General features: G+C 38.6%; 2 protein-coding genes across 2 annotated transcripts in view; one reads left to right on the top strand and one right to left on the bottom strand.

The window, feature by feature from the left end:
• Positions 1-17,365, bottom strand: part of LOC308403159 (N-acetyltransferase 8-like) — a 561,295-nt gene that overhangs the window by 336,444 nt on the left and 207,486 nt on the right. The window lies entirely within an intron of this gene.
• The window catches only part of tafa3a (TAFA chemokine like family member 3a), a 113,021-nt gene continuing 103,930 nt past the window's right edge, over positions 8,275-17,365 (top strand). Inside the window, exon 1 of the mRNA XM_080891886.1 lies at positions 8,275-8,680. The gene's annotated coding sequence lies outside the window, so the exon portion shown is untranslated. The remainder of the gene's footprint in view (positions 8,681-17,365) is intronic.

The raw sequence follows: 17,365 nt of genomic DNA, 5'->3' as shown, positions 1-17,365 counted from the left end.
TCACCAGATAAAGCTTGTAACCTCTTACCAGACAGAAGGCCAACTCTTTCATAAGCACATTCTTACAATATATGTAATAACATGCTTGAAACTATATGTGTAATATATATTGAATAAATGTTTTAATCAAATGCCACTACTCAAAGCTTAATAAAAAGGATATCAGAGAATAAACATATTAAAATGATATAAAATGATATAATCCCCACAGTCTGTTATGTTTTCCTATGAGACTGGGTTGTATGGCTACAGTAGCTCTAAATGAAGCATTATAACATGTTAAATATCACAATTATTCCTTTAGCTTGACCACTTACATTGTTGTGAAAAAGTATTCGCCCCCTTCCTGATATCTTACTTCTTAACATATGTGTCATACTTTAATGTTTCAAATCAAAAACATTTTAATTCTACACAAAGATAACCAGAGAAAATACAAAATACACTTTTTAATTGATGATTTCATTCTTCAAGGGGAAAAAAGTTAACCAAACCTACCTGATACTACGTGAAAAATACTGGCAGCCGCCAGTGCTAACCCTCAGTTTCCTTATAGATGCACGGTATGGTGTTATGGAACGCCAGGACTGCCAAAATGAAATAAATAAACATATCATTAAATAATTAATGAAATGTGTCAATAATTAATTAAAATGTGAAACACATAAATAATTAATTAAATATATCATTAAATAATTAATTAAATGTGTCAATAATTAATTAAAATGTGTAATACATAAATAATTAATTAAATGTGTCAATAATTAATTAATTACATGTGTCATACCTATTTATTTAATTAATTAATTCCAATTTTAATTAATTATTGCCACATTTAATTAATTATTTAATGGTGTATTTAATTAATTCATTATGGCAGTCCTGGCGTTCCATACATTTAAAAAAAAAAAAAGGCGACATTGTGTGAAATATAAATAATAGGAGAATTGAATGATTTTCAAACCTCATAAACCTGTATTTTATTCAGAATAGAACATAAAAAACAGTAAAATGTCTAAGTTTAAACATGTAACAAATTTCCTGAAATATACTAACTCAGTTTGAATTTGAGAGCAGTAACACATCTCAGGAAGTTGGATGGAGACAACAGAAGACTGGAACAATAGGCGGTACTAAAAAGAAACAAGTGGAGAAACCGTTTGCAACTAATCACGTTCATTTGATCAATAACTGACTGGTAGGGGAAAAAAGCATATTAGAGAAGCTCTGCCCACGCTTACTCAAAAAGTAAGATGGGCCAAGGTTCACCTGCATCTACAAACTTTGGAACACTTTCAGAATAACAGTCTTCAACATAAAATTTGGAAGACTTGGTATATCTTAACATTTACTTTACATAATATCATCAAAAGTTTCTGAGAATCTGGAGAAATCTCTGTGCGTAAGGCAAGGTTGAAGATCATTAAATGATCCCTGTGATCTTTGTGTCTTCAGGCGGTACTGTAATAAAAACCAGCATGATTATGTCATGGGAATCACTGCAGGGGCTCAGGAACTCTTCCAGAAATCCTTGTTTATGGACACAGTTCATCCATAAATCCAGGTTAAAGCTCTATCATGCAAACAATAAGCCATATATGATCCATAAATTGTCTCTGGGTCAAAGCTCATTTAAAATATTTATATTTAATATATTTCAATAATTTGAAATACATGAAATGCAAAACTGTGTTCAGACGAATCGAAACCTGAACTTCTTTTTGCAAACATGAATGCAAGCAGAGGGACCATTGGGCTTGCTCAGTTAAAAAGCTTACATCTCTGATGGTATAGACGTGCATTAGTGCTTATGGAACTGTCAACTTTCACATCTGGAAAGGCACAATCAATGCTGACAGGCATATAGAGATCTTAAAGCAACATGTGCTCGCATCCAGATCACATCTGCATGTACTTGTTAAAACAGCATGGCTTTGAAGTTGAAGAGCTGGGGTACTGCACTGCAGTTCAGACGTTTCTCCAGCTGAAAACATTTGTCACATTATAAAATGAAAACTACGACAGAGATGACCCAGGAGCAGCTAGGATCTTGTATCAGACAAAAATGGGACAACATCCAACTCATTACAGTCCATCAGCTCAGGCCCCTCAGGTGTCACTGCCATTAAATTCAAAATGAAATAACATTTAGCTTAAATTGTACATTTTCTAAGTGTAAACATTTGATATGTTTTCTGTGTTCTATTATTAATAAAATATCCATTATGAAATTTGCATTCTGTTTTATTTACATTTTATTTTACTTAGCAACTTAATTGGACTTGGGGCTATACTTTACAGTTTAAATTAACATGTTATATTGAGAGCCTATGATGACTTGAATATGCTGCAGTGTCAAAGTAGAAGCACCTGTAGGCTAAATATAGAAAGTGTTCTCCTCAAATAGCCAAATTATGTAGGAATGCTGACTAGTTTTACTTTTTATGGTATTATCTTGGTAGAAGTTACAACTTGAATAAAATAAACAAATTCTTGTCTTCTTTTCTTGCAACCTTTTCAGGGTCTCTATAGCGGATCACCTGCCTCCATGTCACCCTATCCTTTGCATCCTGTTCTGTCACACCAACCCTTTGCATGTCCTCCATCACTACATCTATGAATCTTCTCTGTGGTCTGCTTAAATGAGCCAAATACTTTTGCTGTAAGCGCTTTTAAAACAAACTTTAGTAGATATAGAGCGACGCTTACACTGTGATAAGTCCTCCAACAGATGGAGCTAAAGAACTACCATACAAAATCAGCTTAGCTGGCCTATAGGAATATGGTGACGTCGAAGAGGTAAACAGGAAATTTTCATTTGTTGTGTTTATTAGCCTCTAAAACAGTTGAGAATGTTTATGCCTTGCATGTTATAACTGACTGACTGACCCATATATGTATGTTAGCATATCATCTGCTTATCACTTTTTGGACTTGCTTTTTCAACAGCAGCTGTTTAGGTGCAAACTGTCCACACCAGCAGATGCTGGCGAGTGATAAAAGGAAATTAAACAATTTTGTTTGCCTCAAAGGATGGATTTTTTTCTTTACTTTTATTTTCTCTTCCAAAGATAAAGTACTTCCAACATCCAGTAGCAGTGGATGAAGATTTAATCTCTCTCCTGATGAATGACCCACTATTTCTCTGACAGAGGCCGCTGAGGCAGACTGCTCAGAATCCAACGGAAACAGTGAAATGACGGGAGAATTTCTCTCCATGATTACTCTAGCTTTCTGAGTGTTTGCCTGCGAGTGTGTATGTGGTGATAGTGCAGACACTGGCCCCATTTTAAAACTCTGGTGAAAGTAAACAGTTGATATGCAGATTATCAGGACACGAAACAAGACTAAGAAATATTAGACATCTAAGGTTCATATTTCATTGTGTGACAATGCAAAATAAATTCTTTTCAATCAGATCCACACTGCAAAATTTTGATTTAAGCAAGGTTTTCATCTTGTCTTGTCTAACGTTTTGGTTTGAATAAGGAGGAACTGAAGGAAAATACGCCTGCTTATTTTACTCAGGTACTGGCTCACTCGTCCGTATCACGGGAAGAGGAGGAAAGACTAAAATTACGACTTCAATATAATATTCCTATGTAAATTTTAAAGTGTAATAATATTTTAATTTTCTTTTACATTTTGTTTTAGTGCAGCTTTATTTGACAGCTAAATTTAGTAAAGATTTTCCATTTTTTATACTTTTACCTCCTCCTTCGTACAATTTCTGAAGAACGCTGTACTTCTGCTTCTCCATAGCTACTTTACAAACTATGCTTTTATGTTAAATGGTACCTGATGCACTTGAAATTCAATTCAGTTAAAGTTTATTTATACGGCACCAGTTCCCAACAACAGTTGCCCCAAGGCACTTATATTGTAAGGTAGAGATCGTGCAACAACAGAGACAATAATAATACAATACAATAGTCCCTTTTGACAGGAAGAAACTTCCAGCAGAACCAGGCTCAGGGAGGAGCAGCCATCTGCTGTGACTGGTTGGGGTGAGGTGAGGAAGACAAGTCAAAGAGACGCTGTGGAAGAGAGCCAGAGATTAATAATAACAAATGATTACATAAATGCAGTTAACCTGTTTCAGATTCTTGCGAGTTGTTTGTAGTTTCTGTTGCTGAGTATTTCCAGTACATAAACATTAATCTTTTTTTAAACTTTAAAATAAAGTCCTTTTTGTCCTTTGAGGCAAAAAAACGAGAAATGTTGTTTCCACTTTTATGTCTGTACTTGATTATGTTGATGTGATTTATATTCATGTGTCCTCAAAATAGTAATATATTTTGGATTCTGTCTATTGTGGACCAATGAGATTCATTACAAATTACAAAGTATTTATAAGTATCTTGTGGTTTGGGTGGTGTGCGTTCCTATGTCATAGACTGAGACCACTGGTGTATTTGTTTTTTGAAGCTAATTTTGGTTTGGTTTCATCTTATATACAGCCTTACATTCAGATATTATGTTAATCAAAAAGGTTATTATCTCAGGTACCAGATTTAATTCATTCGGTCTCTCCCAAAACTTCAAACTGATTTTGGAAAAGTTGTGTTTAAATTTGAAGCTCCTGCCTCCTGCAATCAGCAGCTACAACTAAAACTCAAGGAACTGGTCTGTCACATATTGAATTTAAGGAATAAATGACTTTTAAATTACTTGGATGCAGTTACTTCATGCAACTTATGATTGTACTGCTGTTCTCATTGGCCAGGACACTCTTGAAAAAGAGATTTTACAGGTTAAAAAAATCGAATCTTCTCATACAATATGTTTTTCAGCAGAACAGGTACTTTTGAAGTGTATAAACATTTGTCCGTAATACTAAATGCTTCATATAAGAATGATTTTGAACGCAATACTTTCATTTATAAGTAGCAAATTTTAAGGCCAGCATATGATGATGTGCTAAGTAATCACTATGAGCCTGAAGCTCAGGCTACATTGCTCAATGCTTCTAGTCAAGCAGTTTTTCTATTCTTGGCTCTATTCTTGACAATATCCCTAATATTGTCATGCACACAGCACCTTCACCTACCTGTCATTAAAGCTGGTGCTTCGAGGGCAGTCATTGAGAATAAAGTTTAAAGAAAGGATGGAGGGAATGGCACATTTCAGACATTAAATCAGACAGTATGAAATGGGTGAAAAAAAACTGTGAATGCGGAAAAGCTACTCTAGCAGTTTCCAATAACAAAAACACTGAAGTAGAAATGAACATAATGACACCCCTATAAGGAAAGAATCTGAATTTCCTGAGAGAAAAAAAGCTTGAGTCAGAGTTTATAAATGTGCTACTTTCACTTCTCTTTGAAGTCGTTAAAAACCAGCCTGCAATTAATTTTTGCTCAGTAAAGTTTCGGTAATCTCTAAAAAGCCAAAACCTCAAAGCAAAAGACTTTTGATACACTTGCCATCTACAAGATAGCTTTGCTTCTTTCAGAACTGACCTAGACGATAAAGCTGTGTAACACTGTGATTTGACACTGCCCTGTTTTTGTTTCTAAAAGGTGTACACTCACTGTTCACTTTAAATTGAGCTCATATATTTTGACTTTATGTGGACATTATTCCTTTGTTGTTACAGCAGTGCACTATCGGGATCTGAGAGAGTTAGTGAAGTTGGAAACTCCATTAGCAGGAGCCACTGATGAAAACCCATCAAAGGCTCAGCAATTGCGATTGAGGTCAGGGGAAAGACCTGGCAGAGAAACCACACAAAGCCATAAAGCCTAAGGTAGCTGCCGCTCATCGAGCATCAGCACTTGAGGAAGAATAACTGTGTCGTTGTCTGCAGACCTGTTGAATTAAAGGGGGCATTAACTGCTGCTTCCGCTGCATTATTGATGGAGAGCTCCATTCCCGAGGCCGTAATGCCTCCTATTTTTTCCCTTGCAATTTTCTGGTAGACATCTCACTGTCTTCAAACACACTTTCGTGCTGAAAGAGAGCGAGGGTTCAGGCAGAGTGCTTGCACTGTTCCCCGCAGGTTGCTTTTATTTTAAGCTGAACCACCACAATCAGTGTCGAACCACGAAGCCTCCACAACTGAAAATAATCGCAGCATGACAAGCATGGGATGATTGGGGTTATGCAAGGTGCCACCTACAGTAACAAGACCTAAAAAGGTAGTCAGGCTTCCTCAGAGAGGTTGCAAATCACATGACAGCTCAAGTGCAGCAGATATCCGTTTCTCCGTGTGTTTTGACCTCAAAGAGACAAAACCAGAGACTGTTATTAGATTTTGATGCCAAATTCTCACTAACTGGAATTTACCTCATGAGTCACCTCAGCTCCCACCTGCAGTACATTTGTTGTAGAGCTCCCTAACAAAGGCTCACACTGCTGGCTTTATCTGCTCTCACACAGCTTGAGACACCTTACCTCCCGGCTGACCTCATCCTGTCATATGATTTAATGAGCGAAGCCGTGTCACAAACTACAGTGGCAGAGGTGTGACAGGATAGGTCTATACAATGCATAGAAGATTAATGAGGCCATCTCCTCCTTCAATGTGTGTGAGAAACGCAGCTTGAGGAGGAAAGAAACTTGATGACTTTAGAAATTATATGATATAAATGACGCACACAGAATCAAAATAACAGCTCCTCTATTTATATTCAGTTATGAAGCGATGCGAAGCCTGTCTCTGGTCTACATACACTATCTGGGTTGAATTTTATAGCTCGGCAGTGATAATGGTATGACATTTTTCTTGTACACTATCCATGGGTTTTTGTGTGTAGTGCCCTTTGATTTTACTTTGTGCTTTTGTGCTGGTGTTTATGGAGTCTTCTGTGAAGTAGATGGCTTTGGCTTCATGATGACAACACTCTCGGAGGGCGGTCCAAAATCAATCAAATACAAGTCCAAATGCTTGCATCCCATCTCCTACAGGCTATTTCAAAGGTTGGTATTGATTATTCCACCCATTCTTGCCATTCAGGGGGGGCCGACGAAAGAGCATGCTTGAGAAATGGAGAGATGATAATGAAATTAAAGGAGGGGAGGCTTTTGTAGCCTGGACACTAATGCATGGGGAGAGTGGAAGCTGAATGTCAAAGACACAAAAATGTGTTATCGTAAACTCGATGAGTATTCACGAGCCTAATTCATGTCATAACGCTGAAGTTCTTCAGAGTGGCTCGTTCGCACCAATTGTATGTGTGGGTGGTGTGTTTGGATAGGGTAAGGGAAGGGGTTTTGATAAGAGGGGAGTCTTTTTTGTGAGAACTGAGGAGGCGCTTCATCTTGTTCTTATCCTCTGATTCTATTTTGGACTTTTTTAGAAAGAAGAAATCTTCTAGGTTACAACAAAAGATGGTGTTCATGTGTTTCACAGAGGTGTGAAAAACCCTTCAGCACACAGCTGTCTTCCTTTTTTGTGTTCACTTGCATTTAGTGGCTCTAATGAAGATTTCAATAGCCTATTAACCCTCTTTTTTTAAGAATAAAAGGAAGAACATAAGAAAGAAAGTCAGGTGACATCGCAGGACAACATCAGACCTTAAAGGAAGAGAATTTAATTTTCCTATTTTTTTTTTAACAATAATTTATTCACAGCTCTGAAACTCATGGAGGAAAAGTGGATAAATAATAAATTGTTCAAAGTTGTCATTAATAAAAGTATCGAGTGCCTAAATTGCCATCATTGAGGCCTACTGGCACCACTGTTTATAAGATGTTAGGGAGCGTATTGCCATTTCTTCATAACTTAAGTCTATATTAAAATAAAAGTATTAAAATATATGTATACTTCTTCACTTCAAAAAAATTTCACACAGTCCCTAAATCTTTTCTTGGGTCCACCCACTGACCGAAAATAGCTCAAAGCGCATCTTCTAAAATCATGCGGCATGATAAACTGGTTGTGTCTCAATATGAAATATGCCTTACTATAAAAACATCCTTTCGATAAAACATCTTAAATAAACCAATCAGCATAAAAAGCTGCAAACAAATGGCTGCAAGTGGCACTGGCGTAATTAGTGACTCATCTGATTCAGTTTTTATTTCATTGCTGTAGTTTGCTCGCTACTGCTGCATTCAAGAGGGCACGACCATCCAGTTACCAACGTCTGAAGCTTTCTGATAAAGGTCCTCCCCGTCGCCACCGGAGACTCCAATCCAACAGAACCGCTGGATGGCGCTAAAACACCAGCGCTGCATCAGGAGGCTCCACACGCGCTGTGATGAATCCGGCTGCTCTCTCATCACTCGGACAGCTCAGATCCATTTCTCCAACTGCGAGAAAACGTTGCCAAACACCCATCTGCAACCAGTATGTTGAAGGGGGATTGTAAAAATCCACTGCATCCTTGAATTCAGAAAGTATGAGTGACGGTCCGGCGTGTTGTCCAGCTGCCGTGGAGCTCTGGTGGATGGGAAGTTGTGAGTCAGAGGCGGAGGACCAGTAACTTTTATAGACTTTCAAGTCCACCGCCTCCAAGTATCCAGCAGCCCCACTTTAGACTCATTTCTCTCAGGGATTGTGCGTCTGGAGAGCTTAACATTAGACCAGTGTTTTAGGTTATGTGTTGTCCAGGGCGTCTTGTAGCGACAAGGAAATGCCATTTGCCTAAAGAAGAGGCTTCCGTTTTTTTGTGGCTGGCAATGGAGAATAAATGAAAGGGACAGTTCCCGGGATTAACTGAAAGAACAACGGCAGGTAGGTTGGAATTAGAGTTTATAATTTGTTATTCCTATCTGTGGAAGTGGATATATGTATATTTATATATCTATATGTATATCTATCTATCTCTCTATAAATGATTGCAATTAATATTCTGAATTTCTAATGCTTAACAACTCATGTGCGACTGTGAAATGGCAGCAAAATCTACGATTGACTATGATAAATAGCTTTTTACAAATCATCAGGCAGCAATGGGCTACTGGAAACTCATGACTTTAGGTGGCGTACAGGCGTAGCCGCAGGCTGGCAAATGTTCAACTTTATGTTCTCAAGATTCAGTGAATATTAGATGTGGGCATCAACATGAATCCATCACTGACAGTTCCGATTGGACAAAAAGTTTCCCCTCTGAGAGATCTGCCCATGTGCACAAAGGCACGAAAGGAACTCCCTTCTATGTGAAAATGTATGCAAGCAACATGCTACTGTTTTAAGTAGTATCTATCTATCTATCTATCTATCTATCTATCTATCTATCTATCTATCTATCTATCTATCTATCTATCTATCTATCTATCTATCTATCTATCTATCTATCTCGGACCCCCAAATCTCCATATTCCACATCACTGGTACCTTGGCAAAGGTAACTCTAAAACATAAACGTTGCTCCCTGCAGTGCAAAGTTAAATGTAGAGCTGAATTCACAGCAGGTGCAAGTGTGCTTCCCTTTAACCCCAACATAAGAGAAAAGCAGCTCCAGCTATAAACAGCTTGTTTGTGACTTCAGCAAAGTACAGTGGTGTTATCTCATTGTATTATATTGCAAACACGCAGAAGGAGTCCCTAATGAGAACTGGCTCATGTGTTTGGTGTCAGCTGTTGCACGCAGACTGTAGATATTTATTATTATGCCTGCACGCCACTGTGAATATATTCCTTTCTTGCAGCCTTGACTTTCCACTCTCCCTCTCCTAATTTGTTTCATACGCTCTCCTTTTTTTTTTAAAATCCACCTCAGTCTATCTACTTGTTCACCTTGTTCTTTCATTTGCCCTTCATCCTCTTGACAAGTGTTGTGTGGTCAGCTTTTTTTTTCTTCCCCTCAATTAGTGCTATCATCGCATTTCATCCTGCAGAATATGGGGATGGTAATAACCTTACACTCCTATTGCGGGGTGATACAATTCTGCTGTGATTAATTGAAGTCCCCTCAGAGAGTCAGAGGAGGTGTAGATCTTCCCTTTCACACTCACTGACAGGCAACCCATTATATTGTTTTATAGATCGCCGTCAGTAGCCCTTGAAGCTGCCTGCGGCCCACTGTTGTTCTGGAGGGTTTTATTGTGCAGCGTTATTGGCTGGTAATGCTGACAGGCAGAGCAAAGGCCACCGTGGGATTAAGGGAGATGGGATCCCTGTGACAGTTCCACTGTATTTGACAGTAAACTGGAAACTTGGAAGAAAAAGATTTGCTCGCTCTGCAGTGGTAGTTGTAAAAAAGAAAGAAGGAGATGAAGAAAAAAAAGTGGGGATTTGTTATGAAGTCACGTTCACCATAACATTGGCTTACTTCACATCTGCACAGAGTACTCTAACAAGTGGTGAAACAAAAACGGGCCGTTGGTATGCAACAAAAAACACTTTAGTAATGCCAAATAAGTAGCTTGTACAGGTAAGACAGATTAGCCTGCAATTTCTATAAAGCTTCCATTAGACAGACATTGCAACAAACAACAGTGCCTGAAAAAGGCAGAGTATAGACTGAGGCTTGAAGAGAGTACTTGATATGCATGAGCCACCAGGTGATTTCCAAAGGAAGAGAACACCATGGATAAGAGGCTTGTGTCTAGTTTTAAGGAGCCACCCCAGGCAGTATTTGTGTTCTCTGCCAGCTTCCTGCTCACTCTGTCAGATCAATAGGGCATAATAGAAGAGTGCGGATTGTGTTTGCAGGCATGAGACAAAATAATACAAGCATTGTATTGTTTTTTCACCTCGTACATGTGTTGTGTAGTTGTACAATTAAGATTGCCTGTTTGTACTGCACATCTTCTATTTTTTTGCATTTCCTGATGTTTGAGCATGTCAAGCATGTCCGCATGTGCACGTTACATATACATTTGACAGCCCAGTGCTTTGACACCGAGAGCATTGCAGAGCAGCACCACGACTTAACCATAAAATCTGGGGTATTGCATCATTCCACACATTCTCTATTCACCACCAGCCCTGCAGATTTGGTTTAGCGGAACAATAAAAAGTCAGCCATCTATCTACATGATTACACCCGATTTCAGCACCTCAAGATTCGGTGCTCAGCGGTGTCCATAGGCTAATGTGTTTAGAAAGCACAGTTTGTTCCACCTATCAAAGCGCCAGCTCGAGCTGCTGGGGTGAATCCATCGGGTGTTTAAAGGGAAATTCAAAGCACCACCATAGCGAACGAAGTGCAGCATTGTGACGCTTGCATGCGGCTCTGTCATGTACAGTGGAGGAGGAGGAGGACGAGAGGACAGCACATCCCATGTTTTATAGATGCCATTTAAAGGTGCATGCCTGGGATGGGCTGGCTGAAATGAACTGTAACAACAGACTAAACACCAAGACAATAAACTAACAAATTGGTTTTCTGGAAGCCAGCAGTGTCCCACTCACTCGCCTGGGCTGATGTGTGGCGAGCTGTTTTTTTTTTTGTTTTTTTTCCCTGAGAGATTAGGCTGTGAGCACAACTCCATCTCTTATTTATTCATGCTGATTTGCTGTGTGCATGTTTGGCTGTGGGTGTGTGTGAGAAAGGGAGACGGGGAGCAAGAGAGCACGCGTGTGTGTGCAGTTGAAGTGTAGCGGTGTTTGTAAAAAAAGTGGGTGTTTTCCGGAGCATTTATATGAATGGTGTGTGTGGGGGGCGCATCGTGCTTGTGTGTACAGGCTTCAGCATCGCCTACTGCTTGATTAAAATTGTGTTGTGCGTGTTGTGAGGTCATTGCAATATATCAGCTCCCTCTGTTGTTTGTTCAGTATACATGACTGAAGTAGAGACACTCATAAGGTTCACCTGACAGTCTTGGAAAAGCTAGATCTACTTGTCATCTGTTTAAACAAATTTTTTAAACTTTGAGATTGAATCATTTGATAGATTTTTTTTGGCATCATTGTTTTCTGTCTGGATGTCTAGGTATTCAATTTCACGATTTGGATACATTTTTTGTTCATAACTATTAAACAAAAATCTGCACCATGTCAGCTTGGGTGCCTTTCATCCCTCTCACTCACAGCAGGAATCATCATGCTTGACTTCATGTTATTATTTCTTTGTAGCTAGAATAGCACCTTGAGAAAAATGTATAGACAGTTATTATTAAAAAGTTAGAAAGGAATCATGTTTGGTTAATTCTTAAAAAACCAATGCAGGTTTGAATCATTTGCATTGTATCCACAAAGATAAGATAAGATAAGATAAGATAAGATAAGATAAGACTTTATTAATCCCACAACGGGGAAATTAGTTATAGAGTTATAGAGTCTAACTGCTGTTGGGATGAATGATCTGCGAAAGCGCTCCTTCCTGCAGCGAGGGTGTTTCAGTCTCTGACTAAAGGAGCTGCTCAGCCCACTCACATACTCATGCAGTGGGTGATGTGGGTTGTTCATGATGGATGTCAGCTTTACTAACATCCTCCTATCGCCAACCATCTCCACAGACTCCAGGGGACATCCCAGCACGGAGCTAGACCTCCGCACCAGTTTGTCAATCCTGCTCCTGTCCCTGTCCGTGCATCCACCCCCACAGCAGGCCACTGCATAGAAAAGGGCAGATGCTACCACAGTGTCATAGAATGTCCTTATTAACTGCAGACTCTGAAGGACTTCAGTCTCCTCAGCAGGTGGAGTCGACTCTGGCCCTTCTTATACAGGATGTCTGTATTTGTAGTCCAGTCCAGTTTATTGTTGAGTTTTACAGTTAAAGTTTTACAGAACAAAAGTTCGACACCCTGAAAGAGCTCTGCTGTGACAAACAACAGTGATTCTTTCCTCTATAAGATAACTACAGAGTTTCCCACCTCCCCTGTCATTAACATCAGCACAAAAACTGTGCCAGGAGCTTCGTTATGTGGGTATCTATGGCTGAGCAGGTAGGTTAGTACTTTTGTTCATATAGCGTATGTTCCCTAATTTTGGTAGGTTAAATCATTCACTTCTTCAGTGACGTGCATTTATGCCACATAAGACTTTGTTTACAGTAGAGCAAGTGGACATTTTTTGCATTCTGTGATGATCCACAGAGAGACATTTTTTAAAATTAGAATTAAATACACATTTTCACAGTTGAATGCCTTTTTAAATATTTAATACAATTGAAACTATTAATTAAAGTCCTAATCTACAGTACTGTATATTACCGCTTTGTGATTTGAGTTCTTTCTCCCCTGCAAAATTTCTGTTCTGGGAGTGGCAATACTCTCACTGTACTGTTCAGTGAGTGACATGCTGCTGTTTCTAAGTGGTCATTTTACCTATAAAGCTGAAATCACAACACAGCCATAATCTTTAGCTCATAGGTAATTTTGTGATTTTGTGAGATGATGCCATGGCTATAAAGTCTGTCTGTGCTGCCTGATTCTTCACGTATGCTGCTGCTGAAGGTCCAGAGCACAGAAGCAGTCAGGATGGCCCGGTATTGGAACAGCCTTACACTGTTGGGAGAGCTCTGTTATAGCTTTAGTCACCCCCAGCTGTGGTGTCCCATCTTTATATCATTAAAACAAAGGGAACCATCAAGTAGAGGTACTTTTTGGATAATTTAGCTGCAAATCTCAAGATGTATCTGAGTAAAACACATGTACTGTTTATGATTTGTTGAAGCTGACAATAAAGCTTTTGAGACAACTAACAGTTTAGATTTTTGCACCTTGTTCACTTAACTGTTACAGTTTTTGGAGTTTTCATACCTTGTTTGATCATCTTTATCCCCTCTCACATTCATCTGGTCAAGTTGAAAACTCGTGGTGTTAATTACTTATGTATGACACTTTTAAATGGATTCTTTCAACATGGAACCGGCGCAGTCTCCTGACAGCTTGTTGTACATGGATTTTCTAAGACCCAATGGTTCAGTCCACTCAGTGAAGACGCTTAGTATAGAGCAGAGGTAATACATGACTCTTCCTGGGTAATTCTCCAGCTGACTCTCAAAGTCTTGAAGACACTGAGGACAATTAGGTTTGAATGGATCAGAGCCTCAGAAGGGAAATTCACTCTTCCATGGAGGTGGTTTTCAGCTTTGCCGGGCATCAGACTTTTCTACCAACAATCCTTTCTTTTGCTCTCCTTTATTCCTCCTTTTTGACGGCTCTTCTGTTGTTAGGCAGATTTTGGCAGCTCTCGCTCACAGTATTCTACCATTGGGCCTACATCTCATCAATGTCCTCCTGAGTACAGCAACAAAAAAACTAAATTCTCCAAGCCTTCAACCATCCACCTAGTGAAAAGGTTGGGGAATTGCAGATTTGAGAAACCCAAATCCTAAATTGTGGTCCTTAGGGGAGAAAGGGTGCTATCATTTTTTTGTTGGCAGACTCTTTTCTCTTGGCAGACTCTTGTGGTGCCTGAGGGTCCATAGCAGTATGTTTTTTTCCTCTCATATTTTGTATGGTGTTACTGTCAAGCTCCAAATCATGCCTGTAATCATTAGACTACAATCTGGGTAAAAATTGCAATTACAGGGTGTCGTTTCTGGCTTGTTATTTTAATTTAATTTTTTTGGTGAGAGAGCAGGATCATGGCAACCCTGTGTTATTAAGATGAAAGAAATCAGACTCAAAAAAAGAGACAATTAATGGCAAAGGTCTCTACATGCGCATCATGCGGGAAGGCTGATTTAGGCTTTCTTTTCCAAAATTGAAAGTTGCACTGGTTCCTGCTCTGGTTTTCTTACATGAATTTAGAGCTCATACTTTCTTTTTCTCCTACCCCTCATTATGTAAAAATGCAATTTTGTGACCTGACATGAAGTCCGGTCAGGTTTTTCCATGATGAGAGCCCAACAGTGGAAGAGGTGAGGACTTCTTCAAAGCAGGCTTCTATTTTCAGAATGCCCTTAAATATTGTGCAGAAGCCAGCAGCCAAACCTTGGTGTAATGAACAAAATGAAATGTGGGTACTTGTGTTTTCTTTGCACTATGACAGAATTAGCTCAGAGGTAACTCCGGTTCATGTTCCTCTTTCATCCATTCAAACACGCCTCCTCTTTCAGTCAGTTACGTACATGAACAATAAATACTTCACATTTCATTTTTAATTATTCTTTTGCAGTTTCGCCTTTCAGTTGCATTTGGGTAACCGATGACTAATGAATGAAGCAGACTTGTGTATGTGTGAGAGAGGAAATGGGGAACGTTTGGAAGCATGAGCCAGGATTGTCAGGCGGAGGGTCAGATGGGCTTATTAGTGCTTCTCCTGGTGGTGGGAGACAAAACAATTACCTGTAAAAACTGTTATGTAAAAGCCAGACTTTTAAAATGTTTTTAAATGATATAGCAATGATTAACTGTTTTCATTAACTAAAGAAATTAGAATTTAGAAGAAATTGTAAAGGCATGGATGACAAAATTGTGAGAAAGTACACCCACTACTGTTTGAATACCCGAGCTTAACAGATACTTTATCAGCTCTTCACTTGAAGCTAACTTTTAATGTAACCTTCACATTTACTGCCGCTTCTTCATTTAAAGCGGTAATGTCGAGCATCTTTTTAATTCATCTGATAATGTTAAAGCTGAAGCTGCTGCATACACAATGTCTTGACAGTGTGGAGGAATATTTCACTGTAGAGTTTAATATTTGAAGTTCAGTGCTATTTGGCATCGAATGGTTCATTTTACTGTTGAAGTGTCAGACCTGAATATCGGTACCGGCTACCACATTTCTGAGATTGTATTGTTGCTTCATTATTTTTACAAGCTCTGCATGTGTGGGCATCCCAATTCTTTGTCTAAACTCTTTGTTTTTGTTTTGACAGAGCTTTCAGGAGTCAGTTTTAAAAGTACAAAAATTGAGCCGCTTATCTTCCATTGATTTTACTTTCTAATTTGGCTACAGTTTGAATCATGTTTTCAACATATAATTTGTTTGTTTCTTTGATGCTATTGATGCTTCATTATTGTTACTTCTTTACTTTTTTCCTTGGTATGTTTTTCTTTTTTTAAAGAAAATGACAGAATACATATGTTTCTTTTCAAATCAAGCTCTTGTAGTCTAATAAAATTAAGATTAGACTATGTATAATAATGTAGGCTCCATTTAATCAGTAGTTTCAATAGTCATGAAACTCTGAAATGTGCGACACAAACTAGAAAATGAAAACATTTGCCTTCCAAGTAACATGTTGGCTGCAGGAGTGAGGCACAGCTTATTAATATGGACCCCTAATATGGACTACTGCATCAATCTGCTGGTGACCAAAGCAATCGCAAGTAGCAGTTCCCTCTTTGCAACTGATTTTTTTCAAGCCAGTGGTTGTTGACAGCTTATCGCCCACGGGTCTCTAGGCCTGTGTGACTGGACCCTTAAGCATTAATAAATAAAAATATGAAATTAAATTCATGGCATCACTTGCTATGAAGTAACTGACATCTCTGATCATCTCAGGACTACATACCCTGTTGTTAAATATTACTTTACACTAGTTTTTGCTCACAGATTTGTATTAAATCTTTCTGTTTTTCACAGTGCCTATGCCGTGGCTTGTTACCTTGTTGGTTTGTAAAGAGTCTGTGGAGATGACAGACAGGCAGAAAGAGACACTGTTGCAATGTTACATGAATTGATCTCTTTACAGAAATGTAATTACTGCTACTGTGAAGGACGTCACATGCTAGTTACATAAATTCCTACAACACTGCATCTTTTCGACACATGACTTTCTTAAAGCGCAAAGCTCTGCCCATGTGACCTCAGACATACATGCTGTTATGTAGATAAACAGATGCTCAATTAGAAGAATTTTGCGTTGAATTCAGAATCTGTGATTGATGATTTTAAGATTTTAAGCTTAAGTGGCAGTCATAATAATAATAATAATAATAATAATAATAATAATAATAATGGGAATATAATATAAATGTTCTGTATGAAGCAGTAGGAAATTTAGAGAAGCCCTCTGTAAAATCAGAAATCAAATAGAAATTAGTTTTACCCTGGTGACAGTGTAAACAAACCATTATATGCATTAAAAAAAGGGAAGGGAATTTATGAGCCTCCATAAACAATCATATGTTCTTTGTTCTGCCAGAGAATCTCTTGGGCAGTACTATTCTGAAGTGTTCACCCCCAATCTGCCATAAACAGAGTAAACTTCCAGAACGGCTGGTTAATCAGTGTGCTAACTTGACTCTAAAGTTCGCACTTCTGTTGAGATTCAAGAATTAAGCATGTTTGCATGTGGATTCCATTTCCGGTCGGAAAATCACATTAAATGTTGAGAAAACTCACAAAATCGAATTCGAGTAAAAACATCACTGATCTTATTCCTGTTTTTAAGGGATTCAACTGGATACAAGAATTTGTAATGATGGGCCTTGTACCATTTTAGAAAGAGTGGCACGATGCTGCCCAGACCCTTTGTGTCTGTGTGAAGATTCAAGCTTAGGGTCTCTTGTAGATTCATTCATTTCATCCACCCATTTTCTCAGTCGCTTATTCAATTTTGTGTCACAG

This window comes from Rhamphochromis sp. 'chilingali' (genome assembly GCF_963969265.1).
Source record: "Rhamphochromis sp. 'chilingali' genome assembly, chromosome: 9".
NCBI classification, from domain to species: Eukaryota; Metazoa; Chordata; class Actinopteri; order Cichliformes; family Cichlidae; genus Rhamphochromis; species Rhamphochromis sp. 'chilingali'.
The sequence above is the reverse complement of the archived record's forward strand: the minus strand, read 5'-3'. Positions and strand labels throughout refer to the sequence as shown.